The sequence below is a fragment of the Neodiprion pinetum genome, chromosome 2, assembly GCF_021155775.2.
Source record: "Neodiprion pinetum isolate iyNeoPine1 chromosome 2, iyNeoPine1.2, whole genome shotgun sequence".
Classification (NCBI taxonomy): Eukaryota; Metazoa; Arthropoda; class Insecta; order Hymenoptera; family Diprionidae; genus Neodiprion; species Neodiprion pinetum.
The window spans coordinates 1,433,649-1,457,256 of record NC_060233.1 but is presented as its reverse complement, the minus strand read 5'-3'; the positions used below and the strand labels follow the sequence as shown (position 1 = coordinate 1,457,256).

Genomic DNA, 23,608 nt, shown 5'->3' with positions numbered 1-23,608 from the left:
GATGAATCGCAAATCCTTTTTTTTTCTTAATCCTGAATTCGCAGTCGACACGATTACAACGTCAGTCGAAGCGAGCAAAGCTAGGTTATACCTATAATACAGAAATGCGATCGTAAATTTTACGGAACCTAATATTCTTTGACTGCAAACAGTTTATACCTCACAGCTTTGTAGGCTATGAAGTTTGCTGTATTGTACGCGGCGTTTTCTTACAGAACCTACAGAGCTCTAGCTCGGCGACAACATATCCGTTAAAAAATCCTAAATCAATTTTCGCTTACACCGTTTTTCGAATTCCTTCTATGCAAGTTAGAAATCATTGATGACCCGCAAGGTTTCCGTATCTGAATTTTTGAACGTTTGGTCAGCGATAATGTACAATCTATAACCCCTGGGACAAAAACGTACGAGGAGTTTTGTTTTCCACCTTGTTGAATTCTCCAGATGAACATTTTTCGAAAAACTGAAAAAAAATCATACTCGATTTAAGGGGTTTTATTAAAAGTTTAATACTTTGGATCGCGGTACACTTTAAACTATAACACTGAGAGAAATGTTTCGATGAGTATTTTTGTTTCCGTTTCCTTCATTTCTTTAAATGTGCGTTATTTTTTTGACAAATTCTACATCTAGACGCAATGATTTTTTTTTCACCATGAGAAAATGGAATTGAGCCTGTAGTATGGTTCTATTTTTCAAAAAATCCCAAATTCGAAAAATCTTTATTTGGGATGGAAGAAAATGATGAAAGAAAGAAAGAGAGAAAGACGGAATTAAAAAAATCTTTGAACACGGTTTGTAAAAAAACTGAAAATAAATGAGATAAAATAAAACAAATTCGAAATTCCCCGGATTTTCCGATAATAAAAGAGGCTGCTCGAGTGGCTATACTATAATGCAGTAAAGGAACAACGCGGCGCGTGCTGAGCAAGTTGAGCAGCCAAAGGGAACGACGACGCCGCGTCATGACGGAAGTGCTGCAGGTCCCGTCGTCGTCTGGGTAAAGCTCTGCGAGAGAGACGTTGCGTGGGTAACGCACGAACACAATTTAATATAATCACCGACACAAGCCTCCGGCCCACATGGATGCGATGCGCGATAACATCCGAGGCAAGACGAACGAGCTTTGAAGACGTCGCGAAGCGAATTGTCGGATCAATGGGATCGCCTTGCGACGAATTTCAGTCTTCTGATCTTATTCAAGAGATCAGTGATATATAAGAGGAACAAGAGGAACAGTGACTCCTTTAAATTTAAACTTCCTTTAAATCTGTACAAGCTTTTCTTCCTCGCGAGCGACGATGATTCGTTAGCGGAAATTTTTTGCACAATAATTTACGACAAACGGATGAATAATCTCGTAAAGTCTCTGCAGTGACGGAACGTATTGAGGCGGGAGAATAGGTGCAGGTGTATTATTTTACACCACGCCGCAGCACACCAGCAACATAACGTAACGTGACGTAACGTACGAAGTGAATAATGAAAGAATTACGTCAATCATACAAAAGAACGACTGCAGCTTATACGATATTATACATAATATGTGGGTACACCTACTTAACGTAATCTACGTTGTGTACGTACACGCGTTGTAGAGATAGTATAGTATAGATATGTGCGGATAATAAAGCAAGGACGGAGTCAATCTATGCGATGGGACTGTCTGTACATGTATGGTTAAATTAACCAGCGCTATTGATGTGTTGGATAACGGATGTTGTACATTGCTGTATACGGAACGGTATCGACACCAAATTGGTAATCGGTGTATCGTCGAGTCAGATAACTGACTGGATGGAAAAATGATCGAGAACCAATAACGATAAGCTTGGAAATAAAAAATTGAGGTGTAAAATTGATTGCAAAGGAGCCCCTAGAATCCTTATGGAAATTGGCTCCTAGTCGAATTGGTTGGATTTTCGGTATGTATTGCAGTACACATCCTACCGAGCAAAAGTTCTCATCGACGCAACTCCCAAAATTCAGTAGTTTCGGAGATAGGTACAGGCTTCGGAAAAAAGGTGTCCAGATTTTTTGATATCTGTGGATTTTCTGATTTTCATGAATTGCAAAGCTTCAATGGGACTTGAAATCAAACAAGACACTCAAAATACTGCACGGACGATTCTCAAAGATAGGCAGAAAGCTGTGATTGATTCCATCCATGAACTCGCTGGTTTACCGGAAGGAAACGCAACGTCGGATTTCGCCTGAAGAAAGAGACGCTTCGATTCTTGCAACAATCGACTTGTCCTGTTTTTCACGCGTATGCGGACTCTCTGCGAATCGACTGTGCAGTTTTCAAGCGATATATTTGATTTCAAGCCCCCCTTGAAGCTTTGCAATTCGTACGAATCGCATAATCCACGGATATCAAAAAATCCATCCACCCCCCTTCCGAAGCCTGTATCTTGGAAACTAGTGATTTTGGGACTTGTGTCCATGAATACTTTGCGGGTCGGTAGGACACGTACTATACTACATACTGAAAATCCAGCCAATTCGATCGGGAGTCAATTTCCATGCGGACTTTGCGGGGTCCTTTCAAAAACAACATTCTGATTATTTTCTCCTGCAAATACAGTATTCTTCCCATTCTCGTCATTATTATTATCATCATGATCGCGATTGATTTTGGATCCTTGGTAATAGCCGAGCACCTGGATGGCCGATCATCGTTGCCACCACCAGACTGTACACTAACTGTAATCAGAGCTGGGCGCTCTAGCGTGGTTTTGTTCGATAGATTCGAAACCAACCACCCCATCCGAACCGAGAGGAGCAAAGCTATCGCACCTCAACGCCGACCCTCGTGTGTCTCTACACAGTCACTGCTGCGGCGGAAACACGCTTCGGGCAAAACAACCAACCAACCGACCAACCGACCAACCAACCAACCAACCAACCAACCAACCGGCCTTGGTGTCAAACATGATGACGATGCACAGCGCGGAAAGAAGTAGGGAAGAAAACGTTGCTCACGAGTCAAAAATCCAGAAGACCCCAGAGTATTCGAACAATCGTCAAGAAATATGAGGCTGAAATTGGCAACGAAAAGTCGTTATTTCACAATTGCAGGAACGTTTGAAATTCAGTAAATCGTAATAAGGCAGAACGTATATTCATATTTTGCAAAACTTGTCCAAGTCTTCAAAGTCGCTATAAACTTGCAAAGTACATAGTAATTTTTCCTCCAATGTTTTGTTACGTTAACGTTACTAACTTCAGCCTCGTCAAGGAAGAAGCCTTTCAGTATCCATCGATCGCTAACTGATAGACTTTTCGACCTGTACCTACCCCTAATTTTTATAATTAAACTGCAGAGAGAAGAAGTGACTCGTTACCGGTGTAAAATGATAAGCAGGAAGTCAAAAATTCAATAATCAGATCATAATTGCAATTGGAGCCGATAGTTTAAGATCGGAATCGCATCGGTTTTTGATACCTTTGAAACTAAAGACGAGACCAGTAAGTCATGCGATGACGATGCTTCGGGTACCTACGTACGTACACTGAGAAAAATGTCATTTATGTTACAGTAACTAAAAAAATTCAGTAAAACAGGTATCGTTAAAAAAAAAACTGTTTGAATATTGTTGTATTTACGAAAAACGAGGTACGCGTAACGATTTTGCGCTATCGTCGATCCTTTTTTGGTAATCGCAACGCAAAATCAGTTTCTTCGGTTTACTCTACTTTTTTAGTTGAACAAGGCTTTATCGTCAATTTACGTTGCACCAGCATTAAACTTTCGCAACAGCTGCAAGAAAACATAGCAACAGTGATCGTAATGAGAAAGAATAGTAACGGATACTAGACTTTCCTGTAACAGCTAGAAATCTAATTTTCATTTTCTACCTAGAACTATATTTTTCGATTGCGGTAAAAAATGAAAACATTCAAGGACTGACCTCTAACCGGAACTAAAAATTTCCCTCCATGTGTGCGTACGCATCGACATCGCAACCGTCCGACAACCGGAATCTCAGTTGAGTATTTTCGATTTATCGATGTAAATTGTACACAATATACGGGGAGGAATATCGTCGAGAGGAGGAGGACGAGGAGGAGGAGGATGAGGTTGGAATGAAATACGGATGGAGGACGTTACGCGGAGGGCAATGTATATATGCACACGGTGCACAGGGTGATGCAGGGGGTGTGCGAAGCACGGTAGACGCAACGAGTCCCTCGGCGATCGGTGAAGAAAATGCATTACGCCGCTCGACATAGCCGATCGGTAATGTAGCGGGCAGCAGCAGCCGGGTTGCGCCGAGCTTTGCGCTTGGTTCGCGGAACGTGATTCCGGTGCAGAATCGCCGGCTGGCTATCCGCACAATGTGAGAGAGCATAGCTGGCCTCTGGGCGCAACGCCCTCCTCCATCTATTCACCCCCCCCCCCCCCCCCCCAAAGCCCCTATTCACCTCCGCACCCACCCACCGCAAGCCTGTGTTAGATAATGACTGATTAGGTAATTAGTTGGCCAATATTCCCCCAGCCCCGAAACTACACAACCTTGTAGAGAGAGAACCCTGCACACCCTCGACTCCCTCTAGACGCCGCCCCGAGGCTGGTCATTACTATCAGAGACATGGTTCGCTTGGTGCAATGCTTATGATTAAATTTCGTCGCACACCGCGTACCCCTGACGCATATTTTCGCCAGTTTATACGTTGTACCGACCGTATGTTTGTTCGGTGATGTTTTTTTCGCTGTCGTATGTCAATCAAGAACCGTAGTCTCATTTTTACGCCCGCTTTAGAAGGGGAGGGGGGCTCGAATAAACAACTAATACAAACGTCAAAGAAAAAAAAAGAAGGGAAAAGAAGAAATTTAAACAACTAACGTATCATGCTTACATTGAGCATACGTGAATCAACGAGTGAAATAACCGAATCGTAACGCAGTCAGTGGTGAAAGAGTTAGGTTAGGTTTACCGTTACCGTCGATATGCAATCGACAACCAAAGAAGGGATTAAATTTACTTCGCAACATTCTTACCGGAGTAAAAAAAGCTTCTGGTATTCGCTTATCTGGGTATTTCGGTAACATGTTAGCGTGTACAAATCAACGAGTTTTTCGGCAATTTCGAAAACCGTTACACGCACTGAAAACGTGGTGTCGTAGATAAAGAGAAGTATCAAGGAAGAAGAACGGTAACGGAACCTCGTGTAGACTAAGACTAACAACTAAAAACATGGCGTCTGTTAAACGGCATCGTCATTCCACCCGTCATCCAACAAGGAAAGTATCCCAGATCGATATCTCAGATTCGATTTCTTTTGTAACATGTTATAGTAGACTGAAAACTAAGCGACACGTATTTTTTTTTCATCCGCCATTAAACATTTCAAGGGGGTGAAACGATCTTCGAAAGTAAGGCAAGTCAAGGCATAAAAATGAGACTCTAGTTCTTGATTGACCTACGAAACCGCAAAAAAAAAAAAAAAACAATATCACTATACAATAAGAAGGTCGAGAATCGTTTTCTACATGTATTTGTCCGTTTGTCTGCACGATTATGATGATTACGTACAGCGGAGCAACGAAATGAAACATATTTCAAACATACTTTTACCGTTACAGACATTTGGATCACCTGTCGCGGGTGAAGCGAAACGAGGCAAGAACTCTGCTGTAAATAGGCATTTGAAAAATCACACCAGAAATCCTTCCATACAATTGTATATATCAACGATGTGGAAATTTGAGGATACGAGTCGCATAAAGAAGCCCGACTCGTGCGTCCCACATCGTGCTTCTCGTTATCCAAACGGCAATTCCTTGAGAATGTGTTGGTGATAATTGACAAGGATACGACCATTCCTCAACCGAAATTCATATAGTTACTAAAAGATTGTCAACTCCTCAATTTAAAACCCATCGCCTGTTCTGTTTGAAAGTTTCGCAACGGTAAATTTCTAAGTCACTATCATTATATGTAATTCTTACGAAAAACTAACTGTTCTTAAAAGATTTCAGTAAGAAAATAATTGTAAATTTGACGAAATATTTAATAAACGTGCAATAATTAACAAGACTGACATCGATATTATAACCGTAGCTATACTGAAAATTGATCGTATTCGGTTAAGAAATGTTGTAATAATCTGTCGATGCATGTCGATTTGATTCATCTAATTGTAAGAAAGATTTTTCAACGTCACTTAAAACTGTTTTCCTAACCTGCGCATCATACGTTTTCAAGCATACCAATGCACCAAAAAAATTGAGAATAAAGTCGGCGTAGGTGGATAAGTCGATTTACGAAAATGGCGGGGCGAATTTAATCCGTAGAAATTAAGGAGGCAGCGGTTTCTATAAGTAAGTGAGTAACTATATACTTAATACGTACATACATGTATGTATATATATATATATATATATATATATGTATAATAGTGTATGTATACATATATGTATATAATATGCGTGGTGATGAAATCGCTCCGTCATTCAGACGACTAGGTCATAACTATTTAAATGGTGTGTATAGTAGAGAATGGTCCGACTAGGCGTCTGCAGGGAGGGGACTCCTGGGATAAATTATTACGTTAGACACGCCAAGTTTATATTAATAATACAAGGTACGTGACGGTGCTCGTCGCCTTGCTCGATTCTCCAGCCTTTATCCATCTCTCTGTTCACGCTTCTCTCATTGTATTCTGGTCATCCAGAAAACTGGAACACGACGATCATCCGCGTGGCGTTGGGAAATTTAAGGTGTCCAGTCATCGTATCTCTCTTACGAGACGCGCGATTCGTTATCCTGATATCGACGCCGGTATGGAAGAACGTCGCATATCAAATTGTGAAAGAAGAACGTGACGTCTCGACCGAGATCAAATTTTTCATTGATACGGCACTGGAATTTTTTTCTGTACGAATTATACGAATCATTTTTTTCCAACAGATTCAACAATCGTTTCAATCATTTTATCATTTATTTATCCTTCGTAATGAGTTCCATTATATGTGAAAGTTTCTGACCATTCCGTAAGACCAATGTAGGATTCTGTACAAATATCATTCCAATTCCGCAATGTGTATAATGTGTGTTTTCATTTCATAAATTGAAAAATTCAATGCAATTATCATATTATAGTTGACGAATATTCGTTTGTTCGATTTTATGTGAAAGTTTCTGGATCCTCGTTACGAAGGCTAAGTAAATGAGAAAATGATTGAAACAATTATTGTGTCTATTGGAAAAAAATGCTTCCAGTGCCGTATCGATGAAAGCCTTGACCTCGGTCGAAATGTCACGTTCTTCTTTCACAATTTGAGACGTCACGTGCTTCCGTACTGCGATCGATATGCACATAAATATCATTAAATACTTACCGGCATTACGAAGAGTCCTGTTCGAATATCCTCAGCGATTTTTTCGTTCCGGATCTCGCCCCTGCCACGTTACGCGTCTCATCTTTAATGGTTTCGATTGATGGAACGACCTTGAGCCGTTCGAATCTGTAACAATCAAACGATTCATAAATTCTAACGCATTTTTCAGTCGCTCGAATTAATTGTTTATTAGCGCCGATGATTAACCCTTTCAGTAACGCAATTTTTCTTGCCACGAAAGTGCAATTATACGTTTTCTATGTATTTTTCGAGACTGAACGCGAATGTGACGTCAAAAATTTTATAAAACTAAAAACAACCCCTAAAATGAAGCGAAAATGGGGTAAATTATAAATAATGTTTTAGATGGTGTTCTTGAATGATATTTATGTCAAAATTTATTTTGAGACAATACGATCTTAGTCCGAGAATAGATGCAACCCCCAATACTATCTATATACATGCAAAGGAAGGGTGAAAACTACCCCTATATGTATTGAATTTTCTAAATTTAATGGTCACTCTCAGATCTCTGTTTTTCAACCAATGAATTCCAAGCGTATTTAGCATACGCGTATTATCAAATTTCTCCGCTAACGAATTACATTCGTGAAAATACTTTTTTTTTCATATCTTTATTTATAACAATTGTAAACAATCAGGAATTCACAAAAAATCCCAATCGTTCCAGCCTTTGAGTATTTTTTTAACCTGAAAATGCAAAAAAATTCAGGATTTTATATGGAATATAAGAAGAAAAAAAAATACCAAAAAACGGTGGAAAAAAGGGTGCCATTATAGTGGCTTGTGTGACTGAAAGGTCTAGAAGCGTTTAGCATCGATTCCAATTTTCTTTTTCATCCCTACATTCACACCACGAATAAGAAAACCATCTTCAACTCATAGTTTCACTCGTAGTCTTCAATGCAGTGTATTTAAACGTTACGCAAATGGTACAATCAGGGTTCGTACGGTTTTTTCAAGTATTCCAGCCTGAACGTAAGATTTTTTCATTAACCTTTCGGGAATATGTCACCGCGATTGATATAATTATTTTTACACGTTAATGCCAATACCTCCAACATAATCTAGTGTGTATCTTTCTGCCTGATTATCAGTTTATAAACAACAGCCTGCGATTTTCCGTAAGAAAAAAACGAAAGAAAGTGTTGTTATTATTATTATTAAGTAATATACACAGTACATTGTCCAAAAACGAGTTTATATCATCGACAGAATAAAAATGTCAGTTTTGTTTTCGAAATTCCCTGAGTTTTCCACTTTTTTCCTACGCGTACGAGCAAAAATAGCAAAAAAAAAAAAAAAAAAAAAGAATACGACCAGCAAGTAGGCGAAAACACAAAGTTCCGCTCTTCTTTTCAACAGTTAACAGTTTTCCTTTACCATAGGTATAATTTCTCTGATATTCACACAGATAGACCGTTAATTCAACGTATATCAAAACGCTCGGTGCCTAGTTTGCGGGGTATTATAACGCGAACGCATTAGACAGCGAAACTAGGAGGGAACAGGAGGATAACTAGACGTAGGAGAACAATGCAGGAGTTCGCCGGAACACGAGGGTGGAGGTGGTGGTGGTGTTGGTGGTGAGTGAGTGACCGACCGGGCGTCGTAGGATCGGGAGCAATAGAGAAGGCGGTGTGGAGAACAGGCAGGAGGAGGAGGCAGGTTGTAACCGGAGTCGCGCAGCAGCACCGGCAGAAGCAGAGATCAATACGCATAATAGGGCCTATCTATATCGCGCACACACAACCTGTGCTCATTTACTTAATTGTGTTCCATACACCGGTGTGTGCATATATATATATATTATACATATATATATATATATATATATTAATGCATTATTCGACGTCGACGTGGAGGGTGGGTGTCGATGCGCAGGCGTTCGGCCACCGCTGCAGGGGTCAGGCCTCGAGGAATCGAATGCATGCTCGCATTTGGTGTCCTTCGACTGATAATCAGCGTGCCGGCAGAATGTCGAGGAAATCCGGAAGAACGGGAATTTGCATGGGTGTGAAAAAAGCGGGAGATATTTGGGGTTTTTTTTTTTCATTCTCTTCCTCACTGCCCTCACAGAAAAAACCCTCAAATTGAGGGTGAATTCGTACGCTCAATTTTTTTCCTATCGGAATTTAGCATTAGTTGAGGGTTTTTTCTGTGAGGATGTTGAATATTGATAAATTATCGATGTTGAGCGCTGTGTGAAGTTTATGAAAAATATAAACAAGTACTAGAGACAGTCGATACTCTTAGATCGATGTTTCTATCATTTAAGATTCGGAAGAATGACTGATCCTGATCTTCCATTAGTTTCGCAAAATTGGAGTGTTTGCTGGTTGTGTTCGGTAATTGAATTTTTCAGCAATATTGAACTGAAGGAAAAATTGGACTACTTTAACTTACGACGGAGACAACTGATGTCTAATTTTTAACTAATTTGTGTGAAACAAGTAAGTTTGTTAGTAACGTTAGGTTTAACTGAGTCGTGGAGAGTGTCTACTGTTGTCTGACAAATCGAAAAATGTCAGGAAATTTTATATGTCTTTGACGCTAGACACTCTAATGAATTACTATTCTTGCGAGTAAAGTGTCACTTTTTCGACAGTTGTGGCGCGCTGTAATTCGTTGTAAATTCGATTGCTGATGACAATAGAAACGCGGACGTCAAGAGAGGAAGTAGGCTGGACTGTGAGGGGAGATGTACTCGTAATTACGCTGTTTAATTACAGTATATTTCCATCTTTGGTCAATATCGTACCACCATCACTACCACCACCGTCGGGACTCTCAACATCGATAGGCATGGAAAGAAGAATAAAGAAAGATAGATTAGGAGAAGACATCTACTGAATTCCAAAATCGAGACCTATCCACATATCTTTGAAAGAGAAATATAACCGAACGATACTCGAATTCTGGCCACTCGATGACACAAGTCGAGGAAAAAAAAAAAATAATTCGAGTTTCTATTGAGATAAATAAATTTAGATTCTATACATCGAATAATAAGTAAGACCTTTATTTGTTACTTGTCAAGTTTGTCGAGACGAGTTTCTGGTTGATAGCTAATATGGGTGCCTGTTCGGAAAAAAAGCGATTTCACAAAGATGTGATGGACTTTATCGTTATTAAAGTTATCAAGGACGGTACGATGAGAAAATGATGGGAGGATTACGTTTGAGGTTTGATACGAGAAGTACGAAAAATATTCATTTTTAAACTTTGTTTATCAACTTTTTTACGTTTCTAATTTATTATTAATTATTATTTTTGAGTGAACGTGATTTAAGTACGAAACTGAAGTTTGCTCAGTCGTTATTTACAATAAATGTTTGTGAAAATATGTAATTCTTCTTAAGATCCTAAACATCGTTCTGGTTTCTACAAAAACAAACTTCATCTAATAAAACTGTTTCTTCATTTGTTATTTACCTACGTAGATGTAATCGAAATTTTCACATCTCGAACCGAAACTGAAAATTCGTGTTGACCGATGTAATTTTCCACAAAACGTTGAGAGTATGAAACCAGAATTAAAACAATACGACAAATTGTATTTACAAAAATCTACCGATCACGAATTCCGATCGGAGAATGTCAGTGCCGATGATTGTGGTTTCGGTTTGTACCGCGGTATAACAAGGCTCGCGTAAAAGATCGAAAGAATTCGTACGTGTAGATGGAAAGCGCGTAGGACAGGCACAGAGAGAAATGGCTTTCGGCCGCGAAACGGCAAAATGTCGACCGCAATTATGCCGTAATTAACTTGGGGGAACACACGTCGTTCCCGGAGCGCGTACAGGTGGTTGGGGATTTTTGTATTTAGCGGTCGACACCGCGGTGCTGTTGCTGCCGAAGCTGCTGCTGCTGATGCTGGTGTTGCCGGTGTTGCTGCGTGTCGATACAGCTGAGTTTACACGCGCGGCTCGGCTGCATTATGCATGTTTGCGGTGACAGAAGAGAATTTAAACCAAACTGGACCCCTCGCGTAGGTGTATACCGCCACCCGCAGGACGAAACTCGCACTTTCCCACTTTCCCTATCACCGCAGAGGGAGCGATGCATGCACGCCTAGGATCGAAAAACGAGACGGAAATCCGTTGATGTGTGCGTATGTTATATAATTGATTGAATTAACGGAAGCCAACTGTGCGAAAGTTACCGCCACTGTTTAGGTTCCTTCTGCGGGGCGGGGTTGAAATTGCGATTTTATTTGTGGCGAAACCTAAAGTAGAGTTATCGAACTTTGACAAAACACCAAAGATTCGAATGGTCCGAAATCCAACGTTCAAACTTCCGAATGGACAAAATGCCGAAACGGCGTGACTCCGACGAGTTAAAGTTCCGAAAGTGTGAAGGTGAGAAAATTCAAAGATCCGAATGTTCGGTGATTTTCAGTTCCGTGAATTTTGGGTTTGGTGAAATTTCACCGCTTTGATCTTTCTTTGTTTTGGATTATCGATATTTTTACGTTCGGGTTTTCGGTGTTTCTGATTTTTTACACCCACTCGCCCAGTAAACTACGCGGCCTGATTATATTTTAACTTTCGAAATTTCACTCCATCGAAACCTTACTTTTCGAAACTTTGTTCTATCGTAACTTGAATTTTCGCAATCTTGCATACCGGAACTTTGATCCGTCGGTTTTCCAACCATTCGAAACTTTGTTGTTTCTTCAAAGTTTGATTTCCCTATTTCAAGTTTCGCCACCAAATAATTTGGAACTTTAACGGCGTCCCACTCCTTCACTCACACCAAGGGTGTCAAGTCACTTTAATTCAAATCTGAGAAGTGATTTACGGTCCACGACGACTATCCGCTCTGCCGGTGATGCATACAAAGAATGACCAGTCACTGAGGCTACTCGGTTACACTTTGAGTTGCGTTTCACGTAGACATTGATTGTGGAACGTGTGGAATAGAGCGATGCTCGACAACGCAGCAAGGTAATCTAGTATCGAATCAAAATGCACAATCCTGTCGAATGATTTCGAATATTTGATAACGGGAGTGGAAAACGTCGTTAGCTCGGGCCGATGTTTGAAGGGTGCGGAGGTAGGTAGGTAGGTAGGTAGGTATACTACATAGCAGACGGCAAAACGACCGCATATTATATGCGTGTCCAGGACCATAACCTGAACGTGTATGCATAATACATCCATACACATTATACCCTACAGATTACAGAGACACGCATGTATCCCATTCCATTTCATCCCATCCCCGTGTACATATACAGGTATGTATAAACACACAACGTGCACAGTTACAGATGGCTGCTCACTGTCCACACCGGCAGAGTAGGCGTCCAGGGTACCGAATTATGATCATCGTCAGCGTAACGCGTTTACTACCGAATCACCACCGCGGCGCGGACGGAACCACCAACGGTTTTCAAATAAAATCGACCAATTTTCGAACGATATATATGAATACGCTTCCACCGGATGCCGATGCTCGCCCAGTGCCAACCACCCACGGAAATCACGACGAACGCGTGTCACGGATAGTAGTTGACTTGGTCTCTTCAAGGTCCTCGCATGGTTCCCATTTTTGTTTTCTTTTTCAAATTTGCGTATGGTGTGTAGTTTTTATACTACAGTGCGAAAATGCAATCGCCATTTTTGTTCCTACGAAAAATTCCTCATGCACAGACCTCGTCCCTTATCCGTTCGACTATCTACGAACCTTGGGATAGACCAGATAGCCGAATGGTCACGACTCCGGTTAATTTGGTCTCTTATACGTGGTCTCTAGAAAAGTTTCAGCATCGGGACGATGAAATAAGGAGGATCAGAATCCGTGCAGAGCGAACCGGCAACCCCTGCATTAATTTCCCGCGCGCGACTGGAAGTCAATGATATGGAAACAGTGGTTGGATTATTGTAGTGTGGTAGTCGAGAGTTAATGATTAGCGTATACCGCAACGTGGGTGCCATGCGAGCTGTGTGCAGGTACATCGTACACCTATCGGACCTTTGCACTCTGTTTTGCCCCCTGCCCCTCTTTGGCTTTCCTCCCTCCCTCTCTTTCTCCGCCTCTGTAAAGCTCTCTCTGGTTCTCTGTCGTGGCAGCCAATTGTGCATAGACCTACATACATCATCAGCAGCACCAGCAGCAGCAGCAGCAGCACCGCGAGATCAGGCGAGCGGAAATGAAAAAATACCGACATTAGCATATCAAACGATACGCTTGAATTCTTGAAAATAACGCAGACCTGCTGTACAAGGTACTATATCGTCATGTGTATAGTGATGCCTGTTTCTCCTCGCATATTATAGGTACCTTACACATAACCTATCCTCAAACATACGTATCCCCACGTATATTATAATATGTAACACACGTGCGTCGATAGTACAATATAGAGGTATAACTAGGATACGTAGGTAGGTTGGTATATGTAATATGTATAAACGACATTATACCTACCTACCTACCTACCTATCCTACCTACGTGATATTAGTTGAATTTTCCATTGTTAGTTGGGGTAATATAAACAATTGGCCTTGTCCATCTACCGGCTTCCGCCCGTCGCTCAAAACCTCCGACATTTTTATGGATCGCGGAGCACAGGCTTGCACCTACTCTCTCCTCTCCTCTTCTATACTCTCCGCTCCTCTCCTCCCCGACCAACTCGATTTAATTATTGTTTGTGGTCCGACTGGTTTAGCCGCGATTCCAGTTCTGCTACACAAGACTGTAATAAAAACCACCAGTTTTGCCTTCCTTTTCTGATTTTATTTGGTCTGGTCACTCGCGCATCGCCGGCTGGGAGAAAAAAGATGACGTTTCACGACCGACATTATTTTCATAATTTTTAGTTGCCAACAAGCGCGAGAAACATGAATAACTACTTCAATTGTATGAAAAATGACTATTTAATTTTATTTTCTGTATCAATTAAATTCTTACTCTTCTAATAATTCACACAATGGAATCGTTGGGATGTTGGTGTCATACGACATACGATTTGGGTCCTAAATTCGGTCCAGGATATCGTAGCAAATTAATTGACTCGATTTCTTTATATTATTATTATTTATAACATTAGTTATACAACATTGTCTTTCTTACCTACGTCGACATACATCAGGAATGACAAATATCTATACTTGGAAAATTATTATCCAAGCATGTGGCTGTAGGGGAGGTTGTAGGACGCAAGGCGCGTCTAACTAAAATATCATTCGTTAAATTTTCAGGAAATCGAACGGCCAAGAGAGAGTAGGTATAGGTACATATACATATACATATATATATACATATATATATATATATATATATATATATATATATATATATATATATATATATATATATATATATGTATGTATGTATGTATGTATATATATATGTATGTATATATAGGTTGGTTGCCAAGCCTCCCCCTCCCCTCGTCTTGCTTCTCCTCCTACACCTCATCCTCTGCCGTGCATCGCAAAGTAAAGCCTATACTATTACATGAACTATACTGTATGTACACATAAATGCACACGTATAAATATATATGTATACATATATTATATATATATATATAATACATGTATAGGTATACGGTCGAGCAGCTACAAAGCAGCATCCATTAGATATTTATTAACTTTACGAATTTATGACCGCCCCCTGGGCGCGGGAAGCTCGCGAACAGAACGAACGCGCGCGCGTTGCGCACACCGAGTAGAAACGCTAGTATTAAAATGAATTATTTAATATTAAACTTTGTAATTTTTAACCATATTATACGTGAAATAATTCACAAACCACTCTGCCTCGTTCTCCTTCTCCTTTTCCTTCTCTCTACCTCTCTCTCTCCTTTTCTTTCCCACCTGGTTATATTTCTGCTCTGTTATGTTCTATATATATCTGTACTAGGGTGGTTCTTTTAATAGGGTTGTTTCTGAATTATTGTACTCCCAGGGGCTTAAATGCGTACAAATTGATGGAAAAAAAAATCCCTAAAAATTTGAGCTCTCTATAAGAGATATAATTGTAGGATAGTCCGCTTTGTCATGGAAGTATCTTGTGGAAATGAAATGGGAAAAACTTGAGTCATTATGACGAATATACCGACTTTAATGGAAAATACATATTTCTGTAGACAATTGAACGCTCTGCAAAGAAGCTCGGATGCATTGAATTCGTAGATGAAAGAGTTCATACGTTAATTGACGTTCAAAGTTTAATTTATATAAAATTATCATTCTGTCAAGTATAGCTACGAAATGAACAATCGTGTTATAAAATATGTTGCATATTTCTTGTTGGTTACCAAATGCAATTACATTATTCCAAAACCTGATTGTACAATAAACAAAAATCAAAACTTATTTTCTACTAGTACTGATCGATAAGTAGATCTAAAAAAACATCTGAAAATTTGAATCTTGGTTGACATTCTGACCTGATTACAATTCTCTAAAAAAAAATATAATTTCCATTGTGAACGACCGATGAAAATTTCGAAGAACAAAAAAACGTTTGTCCCGTGTCATTTGATCACAAAGCGGACTGGACTATATCATTGTCAGAGTTGATATACATAGAGAGGTCAAATTTTCGGGGATTTTTTGTAATGCTTTTTATTTTATCAATTTGACAGCGTTTAATCCCCTAGGAGCATAAAAATTTCAAAACAACCCTATTAAGGACCACCCTAATCTCTCCATACGTATAATACATGTACCTATAGGTATAGTATAGGTATACTACAAGCCACTGCCTCGAGTTACATCTTTTTCACACCGTGCCGTTACATACTATACAGGTTGTACAAGGGAGGCACAATGCTGACGAACGAGCATCAAGCCAGCATTAGCAAAAGAGCTCTGAGCGTGGAGAGTTCGCCTCACAGACATACGATACACGTGCATAGGCACCCTGACACACACGCGCGCGCACAATGACGCATATAAATATACTATCGACGCAAAAATTCGTGGGTGCCACCCCCCAACGTTTCGCGAATAACAAAAACGTTGACCGAGAGGGTTGAGGCTGATAATTCGTTCGGCAATGGGGGAAAATTTTGAAATGCACGGTTCGGTTAGGGGGAAAAAGGGGACCGAGGAACGAAGAGAGCGGACAAATCAATCGCAAACATACTCGTGTGGCGCGGGCCGTGACCCACCTGCGTAGGGTAGGATAGGGTAGGGTAGGGTAGTCGGACAGACACACATCTCCGACGATTATAGGCGGGTTATACGAATCGACGTGCGTGTACAGTGGGTCACTATCTGCTGTAAGGGTGTGCAGGTTGGTTGGTTGGTTGGTTGGTTGGTTGGTTGGTCGGTTGTTTTCGGAGGATGCCAAATAATTCCCAACGTGCGTTAACACAACGGGGCGGAGGTTACGGGCACCGATATACCTACGTACGTGGACGCCTATAGGAACGAGGAGGCGGTGTGTCCCAGTGTTGTAAATCCGATGATACAGGCATATATGCTGACATTACAACGCTTTTAATTACGCCGACGTAAACCGCGTGTGGGCATCGGATCGGTATGTGCAGGCAAACGGGGTGAGGGAAAGGGAATCGAAAAGCCCGCCTACACAAGCAAAAAATCGAAGTATGATCGATGAATACCGAGTTTCCGCGATAGTCGACCATCATTTTTACCTGGGATGTTATCACTGGCAACAATTCATCCCGTTGCACGATACGGTACAAGAGAATATTGCCGACCTACCTGGAGGTATAAAGAGAGAGTGGAATCCTCGGCAACCTAGCGGCCTGAAACACTTTCCGGATGTATAATAACCGGGCAACAAAATTTTCATCTGTAATTTGAAGCGAGATAATAACAACGCCAATCGTACGCGGATAGGAGGAAGGAGAGCAGCGACGGCGTGGTTGTAGATAGACATGCAGACGCTATGTTCGAGTGATTAACCATTCAACGCAGCAATTCAAGTTGCAAATGTATTTATGAGATACATTTCGCGCGGTCTTTGTGTGCGTGGATTGCAACGCAACGTGGCGACGTTTGCTTGTGTGTAAAGGGTACCCGATAGTATAATGCGACAGCCAGTCACAATCGACTCGGAACAAGAGTTAGGTACATACCTACCATATCTGCGCACCACCCCGCATCGCATCTCAAAAACCATGAACCTGATTTCGATACCGCACTTCGTCAACTCCAGCGCACATCGTATCGATGATGAAATTTTCACACACCGTGATCGTTTGGAAATTTACACATGACCTTACAAGGCCAAAGAATGATTTACAAACGATCACGATCCTGGTTCGTAAATTTTGAAATTTTAAACCATGCCTAAAAGCGTTTTCTTTCTCTCAGATACACCGCTGCATGGTGGACAATTAGTCCGTCACGAGATTTTCCGAACGAAGAGGAAAATTCGTCTGCGGGAAAGAGAGGAGTCGCCTGCGCGACGAGAATAAAATTCCGATCAAGTGGAACGAGGATTCCAAGTGGTATGTCCACGCGCACAAGCTTCAACTATGACGCTTCTTCTTCCGCTTGCCGAGTTAATGAAAACTACGTCAGAACACCGACCCGAGTCGATCCTGTGCAGCAATAACGTCCCACGATCACAATCGGAATACATATCCAACGTGACGTCATATGGGCGCCAAATTCAAACGTAAATAACAACTCACTCTTTGAAAATAGTTCTTTCTTTTTCATAAATCTCTGTTCAGGTTTGCACATAAGCTCGATCTAAAAGAGAACTGTACTAAAATAGTATTGAACGATTTTGACAACTTTCGACTAAACAAACTGGCATTTTCAGCGAACAGAATATACGAAACTAAATAAGTAACCTAAAGTAACCTATTCACGCGGTGTCAGCTGTCAGATACATGAGCGCCATGTTACATTTCCGTGACGTCATCTTGGACACGCGCTGCAGACTGAGCGATAATCGGTTTTCAGTTCAATTTTCTTACATCATGCTTGTATTAAGCAAAATTCGTCTAAATCTATATACGAATAGATAGTTGTACATAAGTCTATATCTAGGGTATCGATGGCCCGTTATAGACTTTCTGTCATCCGGGACCTGCAAGCCACCCTCGGCATTGAGGTCGTCCAGTTTTGGCGTAACGGAAACACATATAACTCGTCGGTAGGTAGGTATATTTGCGAAAAGGGCCCCCCCTCGGCGTAGCAGCCCCGGACTATCTGGACGCGGGGGTTGCTGCAGGTTATATTGGTTGGCACCCCTGCGTCACCCGTGTGTCACCCCTCTAGTATTTTAATCCCACACGCGCGTCGGCGGTGGCCATGTTTTTTTATGCTCACCGAGCGTGTTTGCAGCCCGTCCCGATCGGTGCTCGAGCCGCTTTTGTCAAATGACAAATGGAATTGATTTTTTCGTTTTAGGTTCGCGTGTGTTTCATTTTTTTTTTTTTTTTTTTTTTTTGTTTTCTCTTTCAAATATGGTTGTTTTTTTTTCTTCTTTCCATTCATTTTTTTCCCTCCCCATACTCATCTGCATCTGCCCTTCAGATAACCGGACAACGTATCTCTGTACCCCTTGCGTTGATATGTGCATATATAATTGTGCACATTCAGTTTATTACGGTTTGATCAAAATATCATTTCACATTTTTCAGCGAAATAACTCTTCCCGTTGTTATTCTTCTTATTTTGATCGGGATATAAAATTGATTTCAAGGTAAATTTGCGTATACCGTCATTTCGCATTGTGTAAAATACATATTAGACGACACTGACATTGGTTGTGGTTGTTGGTGGTGGTCGCTCATGAATGCGAAACCGTAATTTTTCCTGCATTATACCCAAACGCATAAATACCTACACATGTAAATGTATACATATCTATAACGCGGATTGTATACCAACAGCGAATTATGATGAAAATTATACAATACACGTATTATTATTAACCTCATCCCGCACGGTTGACTCCACCTTATCGTGAACCTGCACTTGCAGCAGTGACGCGATTCCGTATACGTTATACCATACGTTGAATAACCATTGCGTAGGTGTGCGTTTGCCTGAAAAAAAAAAAAAAGAACAAAGTCCACCGGACATGAATATCTTGCGATTCGGTTAAAAATCGGCACGGAATTGTTCGTCTATCGGAATATATAATATTCGTACGCTAACGATTTACATTCTTAGAAAACCGTAACAAACTGTTGTTGAAGACCATGAAGAGTAGATATAAAGTTAACGATAATGTCTGGAAGAAAAACAGGAAACGCGAGTGAACAATGTACGTATACGTGGTGCGGCCTGCATAACATAGACGAACGAATGAATATGAAAGTATCTTTTAGCACAGAGCTAGAAAGAATTCATTGAATCAATAAAGCATACGGATTTCATAACTTCAGCAGAATCATTTGTATAATCAAGTATTCCGAAAGTCTAAATAATAAATTCTCTTCCTCTTCCATAATACAATACCGAGTTTCTCCTCTGTACTCTTATAGGAATATGGAAATATAACCTCAATTACTCTTTCACGAATTCGAGTTTTACTTATATCAGAATTCAGAGAATGTTTTTCTCCGTTTCGGTTTCAAACTGGGGATAAAAAATATGTCCTAAAAGCCGCGGGTATAATTCGGATTTACATTGCAAGCGGAAATTCTACGTAAGAAATAAAGAAAAACAAAAAAAAAAAAAAAATGACAAAAAGAATCAGAAAACAAAGAAATTCGTTGAAATTGTCCGAACATTAAACCAGCGCAAGAGATTCTACTTTTCCATATACGTGATATAATATTTTGGTAAACACAGGATTTCCCGGCGACGAAACCAGACGATACATGCGATATAGAGTCGCAGTAGCGTAGAACTATAGTTCGTCCTTAGCAATAAAATGTACAATAAGTATATATTTTTATTGCATACAGGAACGAGAATGACATGGTATATTTTCCCGTAGACAATATCACAACGACATCTTACCGGGGTTATATTATGTGCATATATAAGGTATAAGGTATAAGGTATATGGTATACTACGATTCTCCGTCGGAATGAAATGAAATCGGCGAAGGATCTTTATCCATCACTGCATACGTATATACGTATGTATAAAGTAGGTATAGTTACATTATACGCATAGATTTGAATTGACACAACCCTCGTATATACATACATATATAAATGCATATATATTTATTTATACGTACGACCGACTCGCAATCGCGGTCTGCTTCTCCTCCTCCTCCACCTCCGTTTATTCTTTCCCCTCTTCGCCTCTTCCCCTATTCGTATTCGCTGTGCAGTCGCAGCGTACGCTGTTATTATTTCCAACTTACATATTATATGCGCCCGACGACTGCATCAGCAAGTAATGCATTGGAATCATTCTAATGACGCGATCGTATACTATGCACAACGTCGAGTCCAAGGTTGGAATATAGTTCCTCATCGTCATCATCATCATCATCATCATCATCATCATCATCGTCATCATCATCGTCATCATCACCACCGTTATTACATAAAGTTATGACTATCAAAATATGGTCCAAAGTTTACAGAAATTATGTTTTTTAGCCAATACCAAAAAAGTGACGAATACAATACCTATGCGTATTATACTTTGTTCTCGTACCTAGCGTTGACTTTCCATCAAAAGCTCTGCTATATTGTATACATATTTTCAATCGTCACATGTCCACGGGCTCAAATGATTACCACGGCATCGTTGCATGTACACACACAAGTTTATACATACGGCATATATGAGGCATTCCGCGCCAACTCGGTAAACGGTTGACAATGTATTTTTTTAATTTCACCAAGGATTTTTCCTACGTTGGTACGATCCCTGAAAAACTTTGTGAAACCCTGAAAATTTATAATAGAATTTTGTAGAAAAAATCGCGAGTGTATTTTAGAACCAGTGAACCAATAAAAAAAAAAACATCAGTAATCAACTTGGAGATGCGGTATGTATTATAATAAATTTTTAACAGGTACGAAGATAGAAAAAACGATCAAAAAAGTAGACAAAATTATTGAAAAAAAAAGATATAAAAAACGACGTCCCGCTCTGAATTTTACGTGAAATTTTTTTATTTAGGGAACCAAATGTTTTTTTCTCTTGTTTCACAAAAATCAGTTTGGATGTTTTGGAGACTGGTTTAAGAGATCATAGGGTAAAGAGTAGTGATTAATAAAAATTGAAAACTTTTTCGATAAGCTTTTCAGGAGTTATACTAACGTAGGAAAAATTCTTGGTGAAATAAAAAAATGTGATTGTCACCCGTTTACCGAATTTGCGCGGAATGCCCCATGTATAAAATCGTTAGTACTGTAGCGTGATATAATATATTACACATAGATAGAGTGAATCGACGTATATCTAAATGCATACATATGTGCACGTATATACAGCATGGACAATGTATGATAGATAGGAAATATCAATAGGCAACGGTCGAGGTCGCGACCCCGTGGGAAAGACTGCCGTTGTATACGTTGTACACATGTTTTAAAAGGGAATGAAAGAGAAACAAAAAAAAAAAAAATTAAAAAATAAAAGAAAAACTAACGTACATGTATAAATAATTATATATATGCAACATTAATATAATGTGTCGGTTTGTTTTGAACGCCAAGTAATTTCCATTCGTTTCCTTTCCTTTCCATTCCTTTCATTTCACTTCATTCCTCGTTTGGAATATTATTATACACGTAAGGTATATTGTGTGTTTGTACATACATATGTTCAGGGTAATATACCTAAATACCTAGACTACAAATGTAAAGAACGGCAGGTCCCTGCGTCTTCATTAATTAATAGCTATACCTGTACTGTAACCTGCACCTGCCCCCTATACGTATACCCTGTAAAGCTTCGCTGCTAACACCGCGTTACGCAAGACACAAGCGCTATACGGTGCACTGCTGCTGCTGCTACAACAAAGTATAATCGACAAAACGATTGAACGTTAAAAAAGTAACGTTATTATGATACTACCGAAGCCAATACCGTTCGACGAGCTATTGCGACGCGTTACTTTACAACTCGATATGTACTGTTAATAATCCACGTGAACCTGATCGAGAGTGCAGGTACAGGTTATACCATTGACGACGAATTCCTAAGTGTATCCGGTAATAGAAATTTTGCCCTAGTTGAAAATCGTTTCGGAAGTTTGCAACATACTGTACTTTGCTGATAGATTGAGAACCACGGTGAAACTGTATAACTTGATCATTCTTTTTAAAGTACCTTACGGGGTATGGTATGGCTGTTAGACCTTGTGGCTTCTGTCTCCAACTGCATGTCGTCGACATCGCAACCTATTCATGAAGCGTTGATGTAATAAAAATCTGAAAGAATCAGCAGCAGGACTCGGATCATATGTACCTACCATCCTCTCGGGGAAAAGAGAACGCGAGAAGACGGATAGTCATAGGAGGACCGTCGAGGACCACCCGCGCGGAGAACGTGATCGTCTGCACCGTTAACCCTTCCTTCCAATTCTGCCTTGCGATGTATAGACAGGGAAGGAGAGAGTGAGAAAGAGACATGCGCGGACTCAGCTTCAACATCATCACCGTCGTCATGATCATTGGTCCCAGCAATGCACCTGCGACGTGGTAGTGGACGATCTTCTTCGTGTAACTCAAGTTGAAACGAACTCGTTCCAGGTAGATAGATGTAAGGTAGGTACAGTCTTACAACCGATCTCGTTCGAAAAATCAACAGTACAAGTGGTTTTGGAGAATGGAGAAGTCGGTGTCAAGTCAAGGCCATAACTCGCAACTGATGGTAACATGCAGACTGGGTAGACGTTTCTGCAGGACGCAAGTGTAAGTATGTAAGGAGGAAAAAAACCACATACCTACGGTTAATGGTAACCAGAGCTGCGTAACTTTTCCGTTGGTGTGATTGTAGAACGGACTGTACCACCGTCGGGCGTACGAGCGAATCACGCATTATTATGATGGCCATTCGCTAAATGATTTTTTCAATTTCTCACCGCCCACCCACCCCGCACTCACCCCACGATGCAGAGATGCGTTATTCCTTCGTATTCCTTGGAGTCCGCACGTTGCGGATGAGAGTCGACAAGCGAACAATCTCCGTCTCTTTCTTATTCCCGTCTCCTGCACCTCCTCGTACCCCGCATTATTATTTCATTATACACATAAGAACGTAATGGGAATAATAAGGAGGAAGTTATCAGAGGCATAATTCAAGACTTGCGACGCTCGACGATGAGAAACCTTCTGCACTGCGGCGCAATGGGCAGTCTTTCTTTGCGT

At 40.5% G+C, this 23,608-nt stretch overlaps 1 protein-coding gene across 1 annotated transcript in view; it reads right to left on the bottom strand.

Moving 5' to 3' along the window:
* The window catches only part of LOC124213324 (protein bric-a-brac 1), a 182,250-nt gene that overhangs the window by 134,673 nt on the left and 23,969 nt on the right, over nt 1-23,608 (bottom strand). Inside the window, exon 4 of the mRNA XM_069133228.1 lies at nt 7,349-7,474. The gene's annotated coding sequence lies outside the window, so the exon portion shown is untranslated. The remainder of the gene's footprint in view (nt 1-7,348; nt 7,475-23,608) is intronic.